The sequence below is a fragment of the Capra hircus genome, chromosome 4, assembly GCF_001704415.2.
Source record: "Capra hircus breed San Clemente chromosome 4, ASM170441v1, whole genome shotgun sequence".
Taxonomy (NCBI): Eukaryota; Metazoa; Chordata; class Mammalia; order Artiodactyla; family Bovidae; genus Capra; species Capra hircus.
Genome location: NC_030811.1, coordinates 12,650,915 through 12,673,470, shown reverse-complemented (window position 1 = coordinate 12,673,470; position 22,556 = coordinate 12,650,915). Strand labels below are relative to the sequence as shown.

The 22,556-nt window shown below is 38.6% G+C and overlaps 1 protein-coding gene across 2 annotated transcripts in view; it reads right to left on the bottom strand.

Annotated features, from left to right (window-relative positions):
• The window catches only part of TPK1 (thiamin pyrophosphokinase 1), a 383,898-nt gene that overhangs the window by 265,218 nt on the left and 96,124 nt on the right, over window positions 1-22,556 (bottom strand). The window lies entirely within an intron of this gene.

The window sequence follows — 22,556 nt, the reverse complement described above, 5'->3', positions numbered from 1 at the left end:
AAAAACATTTTATACATCTCTAATCAGCAGTGTTGAAAACTTGGTGAAATTTCAGCTGGTTCAAGATTCTTTATTAGAATATTTTTGGAATAAGGTAAAAAAAAATACAAACACATATTATGTACATATCCATCACATCTATAAATTCCTGACTAGTTCACTTTAGCAAACATATTGTCTCAACTTCAAAATCTGAATAAATCAAGGAGGCATACTTCCATGAACTGAAAGTCAGAAGGCCCAATCATGATTAATTTCAGTGAAATAAAATAATCCCAAAAGACAAACTGTAATTCAGTATACATCCATACAACACCTATCTACAACACAAAGGGAATTTTTATGTTAAATTGAAAGCATTTTAGCAGATATGCCCACCTGTGGTACACAGCATTCCTTATATTGCTGTTACCGTTACATAAAGGAAAAACATGGCAAATCTCTGAGTCAGAACAGATATTAGAAATAGAGCTTTGGGAAATTATAACCCGATGTTGTTCTAACAGTCAGATGCAGCAGATAAGCCCAAGGTATTAAGTTGCTTCTAATATTCAATACACTACTATAATTTTCATTATAACGTAACTGTTTTTCACTATATATCTACCTTTTTTCATGAAGTGGAATGCTTAATCCTGGTTCATTACTTATTCCAACACTGTAAAACATTCTAACCGGCTGCCTGTTTTCTGGCTTCTAGGATTTTCTGCTCTTCCAAAAGGTTCCCCGGACTCTATGGTGCCAGCCAAAGCCCCATATAGAACACCCTTTAACAGTACAGGCGACAGGCACCAGGACTTTCCTCCATCTGATAAACAACAGCTGCACCCTTCCACACCTGCTCAGAATATAAAGAATTCTACGTCCTGTTTTCTTTCTCCTTTTTGAAACAATCACTTTTGATCTCCCTGCAATTTGTTATCAGAGATGGCATTTTGCCTGCAGCAGTTTTCAGGGAACTCCTGGTGTGCGTGCACACCCACAACCAAGATCTCCAGCTCAATCCCCAAAGTCCTTGTTTGAATTCCAATGGCATGCAAGCTACCACTGCAAGGAACACTGTGCGCAGAACGTGGTTATTTGCACGCAGAACATGGTTATTTCTGGTACAGGGTCTCATCTCAGCACAGGGAAAGAACTCTGAGGGGCAGGGCCTTCCCTGTGTGCCTCTCAGAGCCCCTTCAAGCACTGTACCCAGCATCAGTAAACCTCAGGCGCTAACTGACAGCACACATACACCAGACTGTAAAGCCCTTCCAGGAAAGGGTCTCGACTCATCATCTCTGTGATCCCAGCAATCTGCCGGGTCCCCATTTCACTTACTAATTTAATAAGCATTTCAAACCATCACTAACTCCGAACACTGAACAAGAGGCTTAAGGATTTAATGGCAACAGAATTCTGAGAAAATTTCCCTTTCAGAAAATGTTTTGCTTGCTCATTTTAAATCAAGAAAATACATTTCCTCAGAAAAGCCATTTCCTTCATTAAGAATTTAATGCTAATGTTCTTCATGTGCCTGTTACAATCTTTCACATAAAGCTTATCTAGTAAAAATATTTCAAACAAGAGTGCTCTAATTAGGACAAATTAAAGTCACGCTTTCATCTGGGAATTAAAATAAGTACTCAGAACAACGAAGTGCAGCAAAAGAAGTAACTGACATTTGTTTCTAGCTTCGTAAAGTGTATTACTTCGTAAAGGAATCAGCTTTGCTTTTTTCTGTTCAAAATATTTTGTTTTGTGTAGCATTAACAAAGTTTCTGAACTGTTTGAGGTAGATATGCAAAGAAAATTGTAGCTACAAATGTTGAAGAAAATCAAGATTAAAAGGTGGATAGTAAAAACAATCTTACAGTCAAACATCAAGGCCATTATACAGACAAGAGGCGAGACGTGGTCACAAAGGGTAACCACATATGATACTATAAAGCTATGTTCCCGCTGACAAGAGAGATGTGGTATGAGAACAGCAGAATGAGAGAGACTCAGCTCAGCTCAGTGCCTCAGTTGTATCTGACTCCTTGTGAGCCCATGACTGCAGCACGCCAGGCCTCCCTGTCCATCACCAACTCCCAGGGCTTGCTCAAACTCATGGCCATCGTGTCGGTGATGCCATCCCAGCATCAGACTCTTTCCAAATGAGTGAGCTCTTTGCATCAGGTGGCCAAAGTATTAGAGTTTCAGCTTCAGCAGCAGTCCTTCCAATGAATATTCAGGACTGATTTCCTTTAGGATTGTCTGGCTGGATCTTTCTGCAGTCCAAGGGATTCTCAAGAGGTCAGCTAAAATGTACATCTACTAAAGCCATTCACTCAGAAGCTAATAAATGTGCTAAAAATAAATAAAACTGTTTTAAGACCTAAATAACTAGTTCTCAAACCAGATCAGAGGCATTCTTGTTCAAAACTGTCAGAAGGGCAAATTCTTCAGCTCTGTACAGATCTACTGAATCAAAAATGTCATGGTTGGGGTCTTCCAGGTCATTCTGACACAGACTTGATTTGAGGACCATCAGCCCAAACTGCTGCATGAATACATGCAAAATTAAGGACAGAGTGTCAGACACATTTTGGTATAAAGTTCACAGGAACAGTCAACACGCTAATCAAGACAAATATTAGAAGTTATTAGGATAATAAAGATTAGAAGACACGAAATGTACAAAATTTGGTATGTCCATACAATAGAAAATTATTTGGGCCATAAAAAGGAATAAAATACTGAAACACTCTACAGCATGGATGAACCTTTAAAACATTTGTCTAAATGAGAGAATCCAGACATAAGAGACCGCACACATGCAGTTCCGTTCATATCAAATATCTACAACAGGTAAATCTACAGAAAGAGAATATACTAGTGGATAAGGAGTTAGGGGAGGGATATTAAAAGGTATCGGTTTTTTTTTTAGAGTGATGGAAACATTCTAAAAATTAGAATTTTAGATGGATAAATATTCTCTGATGGTGATGGATAGTTATTCTCTGGTGATGGATGACAGAATAGTCTCTGAATATTCTAAGACCACTGAATTCTTTAATATGTTAATTTTATGATACTGAAATTATATCTAAGTTGTTAGATATAACCGAGTGGAACAATGCAGGGTCAAATGGCAACTGCATAGGTAAGCACTTAATGGAGTGACCGACTATCCTCTAAAGTCCCTGTACCATCTTACATTTCCACCAAAGCGTATGGGAGCACTGAGTATTTCACACCCTCACTCGCCCTTTCCCTCTCTGATTCCAGCAATCTTGTTGAGTACAAGGAGGTACCTCGTAGTTTTTTCATTTGCATTTCCCTGCTGGCTAATGATACGGTGCATCTTTCCACGTACATGTCGGCCGTGTGTCTATCTTCATCGGAAAAGTGTCTATTTGGATCCTTTGCACATTTTTCAGTTGGGCCATGTATCTTCTTATGAGTTGTAAGAGATCCTGAAAAATCCTATACATATGTCTCTTCTCAAACATGTGATTGGCAAATATTTCTTCCCATACTGTGGGTTATCGTCTCACTTTCACTGACGGGTCCTTTAAAATAAAATGTTTCACTATTTTTATTAAGTATCTCCTGAAAACATCAGCTTTGAATTCACTCTTTAATGCTAAGGGTAATTTTCATTAAGATGCTGGGTATTACCATATGGAAAACACAGCTTATACTGGGGAAGTTTTACTAGATTAGGAAAGATACTGTACACCCTACACAGAGACGACAGACACTATCACCTGGAAGAAACATGTCTGAACTGTCCAAACAGCATTTGGAGTGAGTTGTTTAAATGTAAAAAGCAAGAGTTCTGTGACAACTTTACTAACAGAAATAATATTAACTTACCACTTTCACGGCAGGGAAGATGATAAAAAATACAAAGTATACAAAATGAAGACTTCATGTGTTTTCCACACTTTAAATTTGAAATACTGTATACTCTACAAGGTGATTTTCCTTGGCATACAATACACAGAGCTCTCATGTTAGCAAAGACTCAGAAGACAACATAATAACGTTCTCTGAAAAGAAACTGGTTGTGGATATCTTGGAAGTCTAAAAAAACAGAAACTGGTGTCTACCAAAAAATGAGGAGGTCGGATGAAATAGCTAGCTGACAGACTAATTTCTTCAAGTGGGAAATTCAGGGCATGAAATAACAGTAAACGAATTGGCACAGACTGGCAGGCTGACAGGAAGAAAGGCGAGCAGGTAGGCAGAGGGTAGTAACAGAAATTCTACTTAAGGTGACGCAAGGGGTGGTGCTGAGCCCCAGAATGAGAGGCAGAAGCCGAAGACCTCAACGGTTAGGAGTTTTCTTGAAAAGATGACATATATGAGCAAGGATAGTAAACAGTGTTAACTATAAAAGCCCAGAAGCCTAAGCAATCAAAATTTGCCTGTGCAGGTAGTGGTGACACCTTCAAAGCTTAGGGACCTACCAAAATGACCTGCCTAAATGAATCTAAAGGGAGGGGCAGTAGAGGAGTGGGGAATTAAGAAGCACAAACTGTGAGGTATGAAATAAGCTACAAGGATACATTGTCCACAAGGGGGATATATTTTACAATAACTATAAATGCAGTATAACCTTTAAAAGGCTATGGGTCACTATTGTACACTTGTAACTTATATAATACACAGTAACTGTACTTCAACAAAATTATTTAAATAATAAACAGGATACATAGGATATGGAGAGAAAATGATCACAGGGAGGCAGATAATTCTGAGAACAACTCCAACTGACAAGGACAGGATTAGTACCTCAAAGAGATTAACTGCTGAAGCTGAAGCTCCAATACCTTGGCCACCTGATGTGAAGAACTGACTCAGAAAAGACCCTCATGCTGGAAAAGATTGAAGGCAGGAGAAGAAGCGGTCAACAGATGAAGAGATGGTTGGATGGCATCACCGACTCAATGGACATGAGTTTGACCAAGCTCCGAGAGCTGGTGATGGACAGGGAAGCCTGGCATGCTGCGGTCATTGGGGTTGCAAAGAGTCGGACATGACTGAGTGACTGAAATGAACTGACATTAACTGGCAGGAGAAAGAATTAATCAGTATATGGAAACACTGTAAAGAAAAAAACAATAGTGATATTTTTAAAGTTGAAAAAAGAGTATAGGGTTAAGGCTGGCTTCAGAGTGATGTTAAAGCCCTCAGAAGTTTTGAATTTAAGAGAAAGATGAAGTGGTTTCTAATGTGCTAACTACTTGAGAGACATATATAGAGATATCTATATGGTGGAGAGCATATTTCTGGCCAGGAATAACAGCTGGCATCAGTTAGCAATTAGAAAACAAATATTAATCCAACATTGAATGGTGAAAACTAAAACAATTCTATTAAATGTAATTCCCCATGAAAAACATCCATGCTGCTTGATTAAAAGTACCTACTGCGGTTCTCCAAGAAGTTATAAAGCAAAGCTGGGGAGCAGACAGGGAGGAGGTAACACATTGTTTTTCAAGTCCTGCTTATACACTTACTGAAGGTAACAAAAGAGTTGGAAGCAGAGAAAAACTGAAGGGAGAAACACAGTCTCCATTTCTGACATTGTATGTTTTAGTGGCTAAGCAGTGTCCAGCTCCTACAACCCCATGGACTACAGCCTGCCAGGCTTCTCTGTCCATGGGATTTTCCAGGAAAGAATACTGGAGTGGGTTGCCATTTCCTTCTCCAGGGGATCTTCCCAACCCAGGGATCAAACCCAGGTCTCCTGCATTGCAGGCAGTTTCTTTACCAACTGAGCTACAAGGGAAGCTGAGCCACTTCTGCCGTTAGTGTCCACTTAAAACCTGATTCTTTATTAACATATACACACTACTATAGACAAACTAGAAAACCACAAAGGACCTACTGTATAGCACAGGGAACGATACTTAGTATTTTGCAATAACCTACATGGAAAGGAACCTGAAAATAGATATAAATGTATAACTGAATCACTGTGCTCTACATATGAAACTAACACAACAGTATAAATCAACTATACTTCAATTTAAAGTTATTTTATTTTTTAAAAAACCTGATTGTTTCTTATGATTGCTGTTCCTGCTGTGCTAATGAATTTAAATCTCATGAAAGGTCTTCTCACTTTATTTATTAGTATACTATACAATGCTTATCTCCAAAAGCTCAAAGGAATAGTGGCTCATTCAGCCTTATAAAGTCTGTTCAGGAAACAGCCCATTTCCCTAATAAAATGAAGAGAAATGAATTTTTGACATTGGAAAATGTTCTCTGACTCTGCACATGTAGGATTTTTTGCTTTGGTTGTTGTTTTGGAATATGCATATTGAGAAACATTTGTATTTTTCCCTTCACAATACTAGTGAACTTACTTTCTAAATACTCAAGAATAAAAATGTGTTCTCTAATTCTTTAATTTCCTTCAGTAGTATTAACAGAACAGTTATCAGTTTAAGAACGTTTCTAATAGTTTAAAAATTAAAAGTACCATTATCATTCATTATGTCATCTAAGGTGCCAAAGTAAGATCTTAATCATTCCAAATAAGAAGGGGAGAAAAAAAAAAAAAAAAAGAAAGAAAAGAAAATAGATGAGGATCATGGAAATCTGAAGAAGCTGATCAGAATTTTGTGAGTTAATGAGAAACAAAACCATGCCTGTTTATTGCTGTTATAAGGAGATAAAAGTAAGTGGCAAACACCCATTAGCTTGTCTTGGAAAAATGTTTCTTCTCACTTTTATTTACGATCCTGAAGCTGAAAATAAAGGATCCGAAAAGGTCAAATGAAATAAAAATAATGACAGCACCCAATTAATCAATCAGGTATAATAACCACTTACTTTTATGAACCAAACATCAATTAGATGTCATCTTAAGGCTCTTTTGATAAATATAAGAAACAAAAAAGAATACAGGTAATAACAGAAAGTTCAGCAATAAATCTTCTTCTATATATATATTCTTAAGTTCACGCTATTTTACAATTTTCCATTCCATGACTGTGAATAACCTGCTATTTATCTCTAATTTCTCCTCATTTATTTTGTTGACATATTTACTGTTTGCCTTAAAGTAAGTTACAGAACTATGCTGGTATCATCCATAAAACTGAAAGGAAAAAAAAAGTTCAATTCACTACTAACAAATTTTACTAGAAGTAAGATGCTTCTTAGTTTCACAAAAGTGACACTATCCATGTACCACAATCAATAAATTGTTTTAATTTTTATTCCAAACTGAATATAAAAGGCAGGTGATAGTATTATTGGTTCAGTATTCAAAAATTTTTAAAAAAAGAAAGAAAGACACCACCACCAACAGCATGACAATATAAAAATGTGAAAAGGGGAAACGAAATCCTCACTGGTAGGTGGAAGTAAATTCTACATTGACTCTAAAGTTGAAATGCAATAGAAATACCATTTCCAGTTTGTTCCAACAAGTTTCCAGTAAGGATTAAAAATCCTCATATAAAATAATAAGTGAATGTTCCTGACACAATGAGCATCAAATAGTAAATATAACTGAAATCTGCTTCAGTGTCAAAAGATCGCCAAGTACCAAGGTCAACATTCAAAATAAGAAGTCTCATTAGTCTCACAGTGAGGAGACAGAATAAAGGAAAATGGGTAACTCTCTACCAAGTTATTATCATACTGATTGGAAGTCTGACATTTATGGTTTGTAACTTCTAAAAGTCAGGCTAGCAGAAAAAATTTTCAGTTTGAGGAGATATACAGTGAATGAATCAAAACTCACTATACCTACAACTGTTTGAATAAGAGACTGCGTAGCTGTTTTCCTTTCTGAAACTTGAACGTCAATTGTGCCTAATAAAGAATAAAACATCCACATTCACATCTCATTCTCAATTTTTGGTTAAACTGAATGAACAATAGAGATGGGAAAGGTCTCAGGAGTCTATATAAAAGTGAAAGTGTTAATTGCTCTGCTGCTGCTAAGTCACTTCAGTCGTGTCCGACTCTGCGACCCCAGACAGCAGCCCACCAGACTCCTCTGTCCCTGGGATTCTCTAGGCAAGAATACTGGAGTGGGGTGCCATTTCCTTCTCCAATGCATGCAGCCATGATGAGGTGCTTCAGTCGTGTCGGACTCTGTGCAACCCATGAACTGCAGCTCTCCAGACTCCTTATCCACAGAATTCGCCAGGCAAGAATACTGGAGTGGGGTGCCATTTCCTACTCCAGGGGATCTTCCAACTCAGGGATTGAACTCGGGTCTCCCACATCGATAGAATCTTAGATGGTAGATTCTTTATCATCTAAGTTACTTGGTTATAAGAGTTTATGGGTACATGCTTTCAGGACGATGAGAAATGTCACCAACACAATATAAAAATAATTTCCTACAAACAGAACCTCCAAACCATTTCTATACCTCAGGGATCAATGCAAAGAAATAGAGAAAAACAACAGAATGGGAAAGACTAGAGAGCTCTTCAAGAAAATCAGAGGTATGAACGGAAAATTCCGTGCAAAGATGGACTCAATAAAGGACAGAAATGGTATGGACCTAACAAAAGCAGAAGATATTAAAAAGAGGTGGCAAGAATACACAGAAGAACTATACAAAACAGATCTTCATGACCCAGATAACCATGATGGTGTGATCACTTACCTAGAGCCAGACATCCTGGAATGTGAAGTCAAGCGGACCTGAGGAAGCATCACTACAAACAAAGCTAGTGGAAGTGATGGAATTCCAGTAGAGCTAATTCAAATCCTAAAAGATGATACTGTGAAAGTGCTGCACTCAATATGCCAGCAAATTTGGAAAACTCAGCAGTGGCCACAGGACTAGAAAAGGTCAGTTTTCACTACAATCGCAAAGAAGGGCAATGCCAAAGAATGTTCAAACTACTGCACAACTGTACTCATCTAACACACTAGAAAAGTAATGCTCAAAATTCTCCAAGCCAGACTTCAGAAGTATGTCAATCGTGAACTTCCAGATGTTCAAGCTGGATTTAGAAATGGCAGAGGATGCAGGGATCAAATTGTCAACATCCGCTGCTGCTGCTGCTAAGTCGCTTCAGTCGTGTTCAACTCTGTGCGACCCCATAGACAGCAGCCCACCAGGCTCTCCCGTCCCTGGGATTCTCCAGGCAAGAATACTGGAGTGGGTGCCATTTCCTCCTCCAATGCATGAAAGTGAAGAGCGAAAGTCAAGTCACTCAGTCGTGTCCGACTCTTAACAACCCCAAGGACTGCAGCCTAGCAGGCTCCTCCATCCATGGGATTTTCCAGGCAGGAGTACTGGAGTGGGTTACCATCACCGTCTCCACAACATCCGCTGGATCATCGAAAGAGCAAGAGAGCTCAGAAAAACATCTACTTCTGCTTGACTGATCATGCCAAAGCCTTAGACTGTGTGGATCACCACAAACTGTGGAAAATTCTGAAAGAGATGGGAATACCAGACCACCTGACCTGCCTCTTGAGAAATCTGTATAAAGGTCAAGAAGCAACAGTTAGAACTGGACATGGAACAACAGACTGATTCCAAATAGGGAAAGGAATACTGTATATTGTCACCCTGCTTATTTAACTTACATGCAGAGTACATCAAGAGAAATGCTGAACTGGATGAAGCACAAGCTGGAATCAAGATTGACAGGAGAATTATCAATAACCTCAGATATGCAGATGACACCACCCTTATGGCAGAAAGTGAAGAACTACTGAGCCTCTTGATGAAAGTGAAAGAGGAGAGTGAAAAAGTTGCCTTAAAACTCAACATTCAGAAAACGAAGATCATGCCATCTGGTCCCATCACTTCACTGCAAATAGATGGGGAAACAGTGGAAACAGTGAGAGACTATATTTTTGGGGGCTCCAAAATCACTGCAAATGGTAACTGCAGCCATGAAATTAAGACACTTGCTCCTTGGAAGAAAAGCTATGACCAATCTAGACAGCATATTAAAAAGCACAGACATTACTTTGCCAACAAAAGTCCATCTAGTCAAAGCTATGGTTTTTCCAGTAGTCAGGTGTGGATTTGAGAGTTGAACTATAAAGAAAGCTGAGCACCAAAGAATTGATGCTTTTGAACTGTGGTGCTGGAGAATCCTCTCGAGAGTCCCTTGGACTGCAAGGAAGTCCAACCAGTCCATCCTAAAGGAAATCAGTCCTGAATATTCACTGGAAGGACTGATGCTAAAGCTGAAACGCCAATACTTTGGCCACCTGATGTGAAGAACTGACTCACTGGATAAGACCCTGATGCTGGGAAACATTGAAGGCAGGAGGACAAGGGGACGACAGAGGATGAGATGGCTGGATGGCATCACCAACTCAATGGACATGAGTTTGCAAAGGCTCTGGGAATTGGTGATGGACAGGGAAGCCTGGTGTGCTGCAGTCCAGGGGGTCGCAGAGTCAGACATGCCTGAGCAGCTGAACTGAACTGATTCCAAATTTAACTAAACATATGTAGAGTGATGTGCACACAGATTTTAATGTTGTTAAGTGTGGAAAGATTGCTTTCTATTTACAAAGAAAAAAATTTATATATGCTTTCTATTTATTTTTCTTCTGTGGCAAAAAAGAACGTCACTTCTTTAAAACCCAGAAAGGAGATACATCTCGATTTATGTTTTTACTTTGAGATGATCAACAGTTCACCTCTTTAAGAAAGTATTAAGAGGCTATTAAAGCATGCTTATAATTCCATTATCATTAGAAAAAATAACAGTGTTAGACTAATTTGTTACATAAACATTATTTTTTGCTTTGTTATGTAAGACAAGTTATAAAAAGGCACAAGTGGAATGGAAGTTATAATTGACACCTCTGCTAAAAATGTTCCATAAAAACTAGAAACAGTGTTCCATTATGACAATAACCCTATCTCATTCCAACAAGAGATGGCATTTTATTTAACCAGAGTTTTGCAAGACAGTCCTTAAAGGCCTATTGAATGCTACAAATAAAAATATATTTTCTCAAAGATGTCTTTCATTCAGTACTAATTGAGATTTTTAAAAAATGATAAAAGAAAACCAAACTAACAGTCCTGCCTACATAAAGCAACAGAGGATCCCACGAATTTAAGCATATGGACATGGATAAGCCATACACAATAAAGTCTATTATGTTAAACTATTTAACATAAACTATAAGCTTAGGCTGGCATATTTATATCTCAAGATCCCTAAATTTGCTTTCTATGGACATTCACAACCATACTCCTGCAAATTTCAGCTTATGTTTATCTTTTCTTTCTCTCAGATGACAAACCCTGCTTATTTCTGGCCAGTAAAAAGATAATGCCTCTCTTCTCATTCCTGTAGTGTTCTATATGCTGTTGAACACAAAGGATGCACAATGCTGTGAATCATAATTAAATTGCCAGTGAAACCCCAGGTAAAGGGCTGATCACTGTAAATAAGATGTATAAAATAATCATAAACCAGAAAGACAGGCTTGGATTTGTAACCAATGATAAATTATATATCAAATTACTATTTGTCAAATGAATGATACAGGCTGGTAATGATCAGTATGTTTTAAACATAGTATTACCAATCTGTTTTTTTTTTTAACATAATCAAAAGTTGCTGACAATTGAAAATACACATTGCATTTAATCTATCCTGTACAATCTCCCTCTTAGACTCCTAGAAACATCCCAAAGACATATCATGTCACTGAACAAGTCGAAATACCCTCCTGTTATTAAAGGTAATGATGTAACACAAGAGGGGAGGGGCCATTTTTTGACACTTTGATCTTCATAACAAAATTATGCAACAATTTATCTTAAGGGCAGGAGTAGAATTTGAAAAATATTCTGGAAGAGTCTGTTATTATCCATTAACTTCTATTACTTTGGAATGTGTTTCACACATTTTCAACATATATATATTTAGGAAAAGGATGACAGAGGATGAGATGGCTGGATAGCATCACTGATTCAATGAACATGAACTTGGGCAAACTCCAGGAAATAGTGAGGGACAGGGAAGCCTGGCATGCTGCAGTCCATGGGGTCGCAAAGAGTCGGACACGACTTAGCAACTGAACAACAACGTATGTATAGGATGGATAAATTCTAACTAAAGGGTGTAAGAATTTTATTTTTTTTAACTTTTTATTTTTACTTTATTTTACTTTATAATACTGTATTGGTTTTGCTGACATGAATTTTAAATAAAATATTTTATAACACTAATTCTACAGTCATATATTTATGAGTTGAAAGTGAAAGTCGCACATGTCTGACTCTGCGACTCCATGGACCATCCAGACCACGGAACTCTCCAGGCCAGAATACTGGAGTGTGTAGCCTTTCCCTTCTCCAGGGGATCTTCCCAACCCAGGAATCGAACCCAGCTCTCCTGCATTATCAGCAGATTCTTTGCCAGCTGAGCCACAAAGGAAGCCCAACAATACTGGAGTGGGTAGCCTATCCCTTCTCCAGCAGATCTTCCCGACTCAGGAATCAACCCGTGGTTCTTCTGTATTGCCAGGCCAATTCTTTACCAACGGGAAGCACATTTATGACTTACTGGGGAGGAAATAACCATCATCGGCCTTTATTATTTTTTGACACCAACAATGGGAAAAGATATGAATTTAAAAAGGAAATACTGGATTTTTTTTACTCTCAGTAGACATATTAGAAAATGCTATACTGTGAAAACTTGGTATTTTAAAATTACTTTTCTTTTTTAAATATCAAGTACAACAGTTCATGGGCTTCCCAGGTGGTGCAGGGTAAAGAATCCACCTTCCAATGCAGGAAATACAAGACATACAAGTTCAATATCTCAGTGGGGAAGATAACCTGGAGGAAATAGCAACCTACTCCAGCATTCTTGACTGGAAAACTCCATGGGCAGAGGAGCTTGTTGGGCTATAGTCCATGGGGTCGCGAAGAGTTGGACATGAACTGAGCAAATGAGCACGCATGCACATAGACAACAGTTCATACAAAGTACCATGAAATTAGGACGTATAGCAGGAGAATTATAAATGCCTTACAGCTATGCAGTACTTCAGGCTTTGGTTTCAGTTTCTTCACTGCCCTATGATAATGTAGTTACTGAGACAAAGCATCACACAACACGATGATCTGAGAGTGAATCCTAAGAAAATAACATTGAGGTCCCTAATATCTGACATTTATAACACTCAAAATAATGAAAGATCTAATTCAACAGCAATGGGCCATCACCTTGGGATGAGAGTCATAAATTCTATTTCCAGCCTCAAATCAGACTACACACATTTTGTTCTGTATCACTAATATATTAAAATGGCATCTATTTAAATGACTTTTTGTAGTCCTCAAATGTTTCTGTATGAGTGGGACAGATCTTTCCTGCCAGCCTTATTTACAGGGACTACAGCTTGTACATAACTGTTTTGTTTAATGGACCAGAACCAAGTATGCAAATTGCTCATCAGATCTTTGGCTCAATGCTCACTTAAATGTGCTCAAAGCATAAGTTCTGTGAACCACTAAGAACAGAAAATGACACAAATAGTGTCAATTTGGTAGTTCAATAAACTGTGCTAAGCCTCACCGTTACAGGATTCTTAAGTCTAATGACTAATCTGCTCATCAGTAGAACAGATGCTTCCTGGATCATCTGAATGAAAATTCAGATACCCTAAAGCCTAGCATTTTCCCAGCTAAAGTATCAGCTGGATCTTTGCTTGGATGCAATTAAATGACAAAGACGCACATGATATTCTACCTATCCAGGTAGTCATAACCAGCAAATCCCTTAAAAACCAAATTTATGATAATGATTGAGATGGCAGGACGTCTTATTAAAGGGTATCACTATTTCACTTCCACAGAGATCCTGCTATTATAGGTATCTAACACTGCACACTGTTCAGTTATATTGAATACATTCAAAATTATAGACTATTTCCTCCACTGAGCACTGAAGAATTGATGCTTTTGAACTGAGGTGCTGGAGAAGACTCCTGAGATGCCTTGGACAGCAAGGAGATGAAACCAGTCAACCCTAAAGGAAATCAACCTTGAATATTCACTCAAAGGACTGATACTGAAAGTCCAATACTTTGGCCACCTAATGCAAAGAAGCAACTCATTAGAGAAGACCCTGATGCTGGGAAAGGTTGAAGGCAAAAGGAGAAGGGGACGGCAGAGAATGAGATGGCAGATACCATCACCAACTCAACGGAGATGAATTTGAGCAAACTCCGGGAGAACATGAAGGACAGGGAAGCCTGGCATACTGCAGTCCATGGGGTCACAAAGGGTCGGACATGACTTAGCAACTGAACAACAACAAATAGTTACTCCCCTACTAGCTTAAACAAGTGTTTTGCCCTGTGATTTACCCCTATGATGCCCCATTCAGTTCGTTCCAAACGCTGCCGGTAAATTCAGATACAGAAGGATACAGATCAGATTTCCTCGCACCCAAACTTCTGAGTGAAGCAGGAAAGAGGTCATCCTCTTACTAGTTTTTCTGTTTCCCAATGGTAGCTTCTTTCTGAGACTCTGAGCAGCTATTACTGGGAAATCAAATGCTCAGAGAGGCTCAGCTTTCCCCAAAGACCAGGACTCCAAAAATGTTCACCTTAGTTTTACTCTGTAATTGTACACAAATATTAGCCAGTGGTAATGTTCTTTAACTGACTTTCAGTTCAGTTGCTCAGTCGTGTCCGACTCTTTGCGACCCCATGAATCGCAGCACGCCAGGCCTCCCTGTCCATCACCAACTCCCAGAGTTTACTCAAACTCATGTCCATTGAGTCGGTGATGCCATCCAACCATCTCATCCTCTGTCGTCCCCTTCTCCTCCGGCCTAAACTGACTTATAATCAAATAAGTAGCATGATCTTCCCAGGTGCAGTGGTAAGGAATCCGCCTGCCAATGCAGGAGATGCAAGAGATGCAGGTTTGATTCCTGGGTCAGGAAGATGCCCTGGAGAAGGGAATGGCTACCCTCTTTAGTATTCTTGCCTGGAAAATCCCATGGACAGAAGAGCCTGGTGGGCTACAGTCCATGGGTTTTCAAAAAAGTCAGACATGACTGAGCACGCATGCACTCTCTCTAAAAATAAACTTTCAGCAGCTTGCCTTCAAAGAAACTATTACAAGGGATAAGCCACTAAGCAAAGCGGGACAAAAAATTAACACACATAGGAACATTACTATTTATGTAACACATCATAGTATTTAGAGATCAAACTTTAAAGCAGGACGGGGTAAAAATAAATGTTTCCAGATTCTTAAGGGTAAGATAACAATTCACAATGTGGGTAAAAAGAGGTGATTCGCACCATGTTTCTCCAACTGCTTCTCCAAAGACTACTCTTTCAGAAGACCTTCAAACTAACTGAATAAGCTCTATGTTACAAGTGAATGGAGAAAAGCTACCATGGAGAAAACTTTATGTCTCTGTAACAAATTTCTTGGAAGTGCTGTGAACATGACAATGTCTGCATTTTAGGGAAGGCCACCTAGGACCTGAGCACTCTGACTGGGAAAGTGACGGGATACCTTCTAAAGAGTTGGACACCATCAACTCATGATACTGGATGCTTGGGGCTGGTGCACTGAGACGACCCAGAGGGATGGTACGGGGAGGGAGAAGGGAGGGGGGTTCAGGATGGGGAACATGTGTATACCTGCGGCGGATTCATGTTGATGTGTGGCAAAACCAATACAATATTGTCAAGTAATTAACCTCCAACTAAAATAAATAAATTTATATTTTAAAAAAAGAAATGCAAAATGTTGAATTCACTTTTGGATAGTTGACCTAAAGGTGATGCTTCATTTTTAACTAGGTTTCTGCAGCATTCAGCTGTCTGCTTAGTGCAGAGATAGAATTCTAGAATGCTTTGGAGTTTTTCGCTTGTGTTTTACTTTTACACTGTTTCAGTGAGGACACAGTACCACAAAGGTCCTGCGGAGCTTCCCTACCAAGGGTGACTGTTAACAACATGCTTAGAGTCTTGTAACTAATCACACATCAGGCTTACTTTATGAGGCTTAACATCAGCAGAAAAGTCTGTGTGCAAGTGTGTGTGTGTCCCTGTAAATTAACATGGAGCAAATGTAAGTAAATAAATGAATGAATGAGTTTTAAAAATGTATGTTTATATAATATATATACATTTATATTTACTAAAATATAAGTAGCCATACTAACTTGAAGCCATTTTCTAGTTACATTAAACACCAACATACCAGTTAGGACACAGATCTACATGGCATTAAAAAAACAGTAAAACAGGCAGTCAAAGCCTCTACACTAGCTGCCAGAAAGGACACAGAGTCACATGGCCTGGCAATCTCTATTTTAGGGGCATTTGCCCATTTAGTCACAGCATTTCATCTACTACCTTAACTGATGGTTCAAATACACATAAAAATCATTTCATGGGCAATAATGAAACAGAAAAAATGCAAGTATAAAGCAAATAATGAAGGAAATATTAAATAGCTAATGGGGACTGTCACTGTCTCATTATAAAAATGATGTTTTAAATCTTTAAAAAGCACATATATTTCTATAGTTAAAGATAAAAATCTAGGGTAAAACTGAGGCATGTATTTTCTCAAAAATAAGGTTAATCTACTGTTCTCACAAAGAAATTAAGAAAGGGGCATTACAAGAACTGCAATGAAAATATACAGTAAATCTCTTTAGAAATTAAAGTCAGAAGATAAGGGTGTTGCTTAACTGCATAATTTTATACTCTTCTCTATAATAAAAGATATACCTTACCATAATACCTTAATGGACAAAGAGGATATATTCCAATGACACATCTGTTACCACTTCAACTGTCAAAGACATAAAATGAAAGAGGCAAAAAAGGAATATATTCTTTGCACATGAGCTATGAGGAAAAGAGGTGAGATTAATGAAAATAGCAGTTCTGATTGGTTACACTAGGAAATACAAAGTAAGCACTTGGGAGTCTTAGAGCAGAAGAAAAAAGAAATTGGTCAACAGAGCTCCAGTTCAGCAGAAGTAGCAAAGGGACCCAACCTAGGCTGAGAAACGAGAGGAATCCTGGCTGCAGGGGAAGAGAGTGTGTGCGCATACACCTGCTGCCCGCTAACTGGTTCACAGCAGGAAAAAGGATTTCCAGCATCTAGAAAGAACCAAAGACAGACCCTGACCTTCAGCAATTGCTAGGATGACCTACAATGGCTGCTCCCAGGCTAGTCTCACCAGAACCAGGAGGAAAACACCTCTGCTAAGCATTCTGTATCCTTCTTTAAGAAGCTGAGCCTCAAGGAGGGATCAGGTGATACTTCTAAGTAAGAGAAGCAAAGGACAAATACTAGGGAGAAAATCTCTACCTGGGCACACTAAGTAAGGAAGCTTTTATACACAGGAGGTGGCATTTGAAGCAGACCTTTAAAGATGAGTCAAAGGTTGAAAGATGAATAAGTATAATAAAAATCTATTTCAGGCAACAAAAAAAAGAAAAAAGAAGGCAGTTCAATTATATCAGTCATTAAATACATAGGATGGGGTAGCAGCAGTAGATGAGGACAGAGGAAAAACCATATTAGAAACACACTCCAAAAAACAAACCCAAAAAGATGGACTATGACTAGCCCTTTCAGTCAGCTTTAGGAAGAACCCTAAGGTGATTCTGAACTTTCAAGGTGATTATCAAAAACGTTTTCTTTGGAATTCTTCTAATAGACATAATGTATACAAATACATACAATAGGAATGAAATAGCTATTTCTTTAATATACCAAGTATTTTAAAGCTACCAACCAATGTACATATAAAAATTACAAGTATCCAATTTCTCTTAATGAAAATAAACAAAATGGACACCAGAAGTGAAAGAAGAAAAGTCCCACGGAATAGAGAGACAGTAGTAGAAAAGGAGAGGAAAAAGAAAACTTCACATACTGTAAATCTTTAACTTTGGTTGAGCTTCACTTCAAGTCATCAGGAGAAAACAGTCCTGGGGTGCATAATTCACAAAAGAAAGGGTCAGTACAACAAGGTGCTTTATAGCAGATCTACGGCACTTCCAACTTCAACCTGATGGCAATACTGATCACTAGCACAAAATCAGTAAAATTAGTGGAGCAAGTCGTGATTCTGTTAAAAAATATTTATTCAGCTAAAGTGTTTTTCTTTAGAGAAAGACAAGCATACAGACATGAGCCAAGCAGATGCAATTAATCACATGCTACAATAGGTTCACAGCTATTGAGAAGCAGGGATACAGCACGTTCCTTCTGAGGCCTTGTGGCTCTTGATGAAGATGCTGTCATCAAGAACAGGCTGCAAACTTATGCCTCCACAACCCCATCTTCCCTCCCCGCCAGGGAAGATCCAACCACAACTGAGAGCCCAGAGTCCCACCTGAACCTTTCCTGCCCCACCCGCTCTCCATTCCAACCAAAACCCAGAGCCCAAAGTCCCACCCCCAGCCTCGAGCCCCATGCCTGACACAGAAGGGCCTCAATAGGTCCACTACAAACAGACCAGAAGGGGAAAAAATGATACTATGAAACCAAAGACCTTGTTTTTCAATTCATCAATTGTCACATGTGCCTCCCTTTAACCTGTAAGACCCACCGGATCTGTCAAAATATCTTATGATTTAAGCCTCACCCAAAATGAACAGAGTACATTGCCCATATCTTCATGTGATCTTAAGGTTGGTTTCCAGGGGAATAAGAGAGACAGACACCCAGTAAAGGAAAGTAATTGCTTATTAGAGGAAAAAGCTATAAGGCCAAAGATTAAACACGTGGCATTGACATACCCTGATCATCGATTCATAATCTGATTAATATGGTCACCACTGTTCTGCAGATCAAATGCAAGAGGCAGGTTGAGGCCAGGAACTCATGTTAAAAATGAGGATGTACTTCAGGAAGTCAAACTCCTAGAAACCTGATATATGATCAATCTATGCAACCTTATCCCACATAAATGAATGTCTGTGGGTTTCTTATTTCTTTTTTTTTGTATTTCAATTTCATCTAACTCAAGAGACCTCTCCTACCACCTGTGAGGACCCAGTAAGCTTGGTGATCCCGAGATGAAAAACACTGACCCACAACAAGAAATAACCAGAGCCATTCAAACACAGACATCTCTGTTTCTTTCACTTGCTATATATTTCAGGGTGAAAAAGACATTTACTGGAAGAGAAAGCCTGGCTTAAGGGGAAAAAAAAAAAGCAAGGGAGGGAGGGAGGGAGGTTAAGAAATATAACAGCAATAGTCATAAAGGCCAATAATCTCTGATTGCCATAGAGCACTTGGTGAGATACTAACTAGCCTGTCATTTTATTTATCTACTACCTATCAAACATTTATTTTATGTCCCCAGATTAAATCCAGACTACATAATGTTAGACAGGTAGGGGTATATTCCAAGAATTGTGACCAAAAAATCCTTAAAACTTCATGATGTGGTAGAGGGAAAACACATTCAAAAACTTTTATAATTTTAATCTCCCTTGAAGCTCTTTTGTAAGTCATTTAAACTAGATTTTATAACATGTAAACTAACATCTTCAAAGTAGTCTTTCCTTTGAAAGGAATCTCAAGAAATCCCTACTCAACAGAAGCCTTTCACAAATAGGTTAAAGATAAAATATAGACTTTTATATAAGAGACTTATGCTATGCAGTAGCCTTCAAATTTTCGTGTGTTTTGGTTTTGTGGTCAGTTCTCACCATTTACTTAATTTCTGCTCTTGCCAAATCTTCACATCCACAGAAGTTACAGAAAATTCTGCACACATAAATTAGCTCAACAGAAACAGCAGGGCAGCCTCCAGCCATGACTTACTCGCTGAAATGAAATCTTTTAAGACATAATTCTGGCTCTTCCCCCAAACCACCGATGCTGCTTTTTTCTGGGACATTCTTTTGTGAAAATCTGCTCAAGCTCCGAGTTTCCCTATTTCATTGCCATTTCTTAGAGGAACAACAACACAAGCACAAGCCCACAGCCTCTGTTATGAGAGTCACAAAAAACCTATTTCTTAGTCTTTGTTAACAGAGTTGCTTTTTATAATGGTTCATGGCTCCAAATGAGAAGAATTATCCTAAAGGCATACATGAAAGAATTTAGCATTTCAATAACCTAAAGAAAAGTTATTTGGGAAATGAGAATTATCTAACCATTTCAGTACACAGTACACTTTAGATACCTTTACTTCCTTTCATATACATGTACTGACCAAGTGTTCATTTTTTAATGCAAATCAAACGATTAGTCAAGTGGGCCTTAGGAAGCATCACTATGAACAAAGTTAGTGGAGGTGATGGAATTCCAGTTGAGCTATTTCAACTCCTAAAAGATGATGCTGTGAAAGTGCTGCACTCAATATGTCAGCAAATTTGGAAAACTCAGCAGTGGCCACAGGACTGGAAAAGGTCGGTTTTCAATCCAATCCCAAAGAAAGGCAATCCTAAAGAATGCTCAAACTACCACACAATTGCACTCATCTCACATGCTAGTAAAGTAATGCTCAAAATTCTCCAAGCCAGGCTGTAGCAATACGTGAACCATGAACTCCCAGATGTTCAAGCTGGTTTTAGAAAAGGCAGAGGAACCAAGAGCAAACTGCCAACATCCACTGGATCATCGAAAAAGCAAGAGAGCTCCAGAAAAACATCTATTTCTGCTTTATTGATTATGCCAAAGCCTTTGAATGTGTGGATCACAATAAACTGTGGAAAATTCTGAAAGAGATGGGAATACCAGACCACCTAACCTGCCTCTTGAGAAATCTGTATGCAGGTCAGGAAGCAACAGTTAGAACTGGACATGGAATCAAGATTGCCAGGAGAAATATCAATAACCTCAGATATGCAGATAACACCACCCTTATGGCAGAAAGCGAAGAGGAACTAAAGAGCCTCTTGATGAAAGTGAAAGAGGAGAGTTGAAAAGTTGGCTTAAAGCTCAACATTCAGAAAACTAAGATCATGGAATCTGGTCCTATCACTTCATGGCAAATAGTTGGGGAAACACTGGAAACAGTGGCTGACTTTATATTTTGGGGCTCCAAAATCACTGCAGATGGTGACTGCAGGCATGAAATTAAAAGATGCTTACTCCTTGGAAGGAAAGTTATGACCAACCTAGACAGCATGTTAAAAAGCAGAGACATTACTTTGCCAACAAAGGTCCATCTACTCAAGGCTATGGTTTTTCCAGTAGTCATGTATGGATGTGAGAGTTGGACTATAAAGAAAGCTGAGCACCAAAGAATGATGCTTTTGAACCATGGTATTGGAGAAGACTCTTGAGAGTTCCTTGGACTACAAGGAGATCCAACCAGTCCATTCTGAAGAAGATCAGCCCTGGGATTTCTTTGGAAGGACTGATGTTAAAGCTGAAACTCTAATACTTTGGCCACCTGATGCAAAGAGCTGACTCATTGGAAAAGACCCTGATGCTAGGAAAGATTGAGAGCAGGAGGAGAAGGGGATGACAGAGGATGAGATGGTTGGATGGCATCACCGACTCAATGGACATGAGTTTGGGTAAGCTCTGGGAGTTGGTGATGGACAGGGAGGCCTGGCAGGCTGCAGTTCATGGGGTCGCAAAGAGATAGACACGACTGAGCAACTGAACTGAACTGATTATCTGGTGAACGTCAGGCCTGAGACATTTCAAATCAAATTCACTGCAGAAAAACTAATGAAATGAAGAACTTCAGTCAGCTCAAAAATCTACAGCATTTCACACTATGTGCAAAACAGGACTATTAACCACTCCCAAAATATAAGGCTTAGGATGTGGTTTTCATTATCCAAGGTTTCTAACAGCTCCTGTCAATGAATATTTTATCAATTTCTAATGTTTGCTGTAAAACACAGGTTTACATGTGCTCCTAAAAATACTATAAAACATGATACAGTAAGTTCAGGTAAAAAAAGATGTGCCTCGTCAGTCTGCTTTGGTCTTTATGAGCAATATCAACCATATTAGATTCTTTCTTTCAATCACTGTAATTACTAAGCAATTATGTGCCACGCACAGCACTAGACAACAGAGATAAAGTGACAAAAAAGGCCTTCTGGCGTTAAGATGCCCAAATAACTGTCTAATTCCAGGGAAGTAAGCAGTAAGTGCTATGAAAGATAAGTTTACAGTTAAGTAACTGATTACTTTTAGGGCAATGTTAGTACAACTACAATGTGAAATTTTAAGTTAGCTAATTTAAAGTTGGCTAAACTCTGGAACACCAAGAGTTTTCATCCTGAGCATATTGAACATGAAAAACTCTTTCTACGAAATTATCTATATAATAATTTATTCCCTCTAGTATCACAACTACCTTTGTCCAGATATGAGCCGATTAGCCTTACAGATTTGCATTCTAAGACACACAATCTCAACAATAAGAACACTAGTGTGGGCTGGTAAAGGAAAATCAAGAATATGCTACAATATATCATGAATCAAGATTTCTGTTTATCTAATTTGATCCAAAACTTACAGTGAAAACATAGCAAAAGTATCCCTTAGGGAAAAATAAAACAAGACTTCATTAAAGAACAGAGGTTCAAAATGGCAAATGCTATTTAATACTACTTTCTTGAGT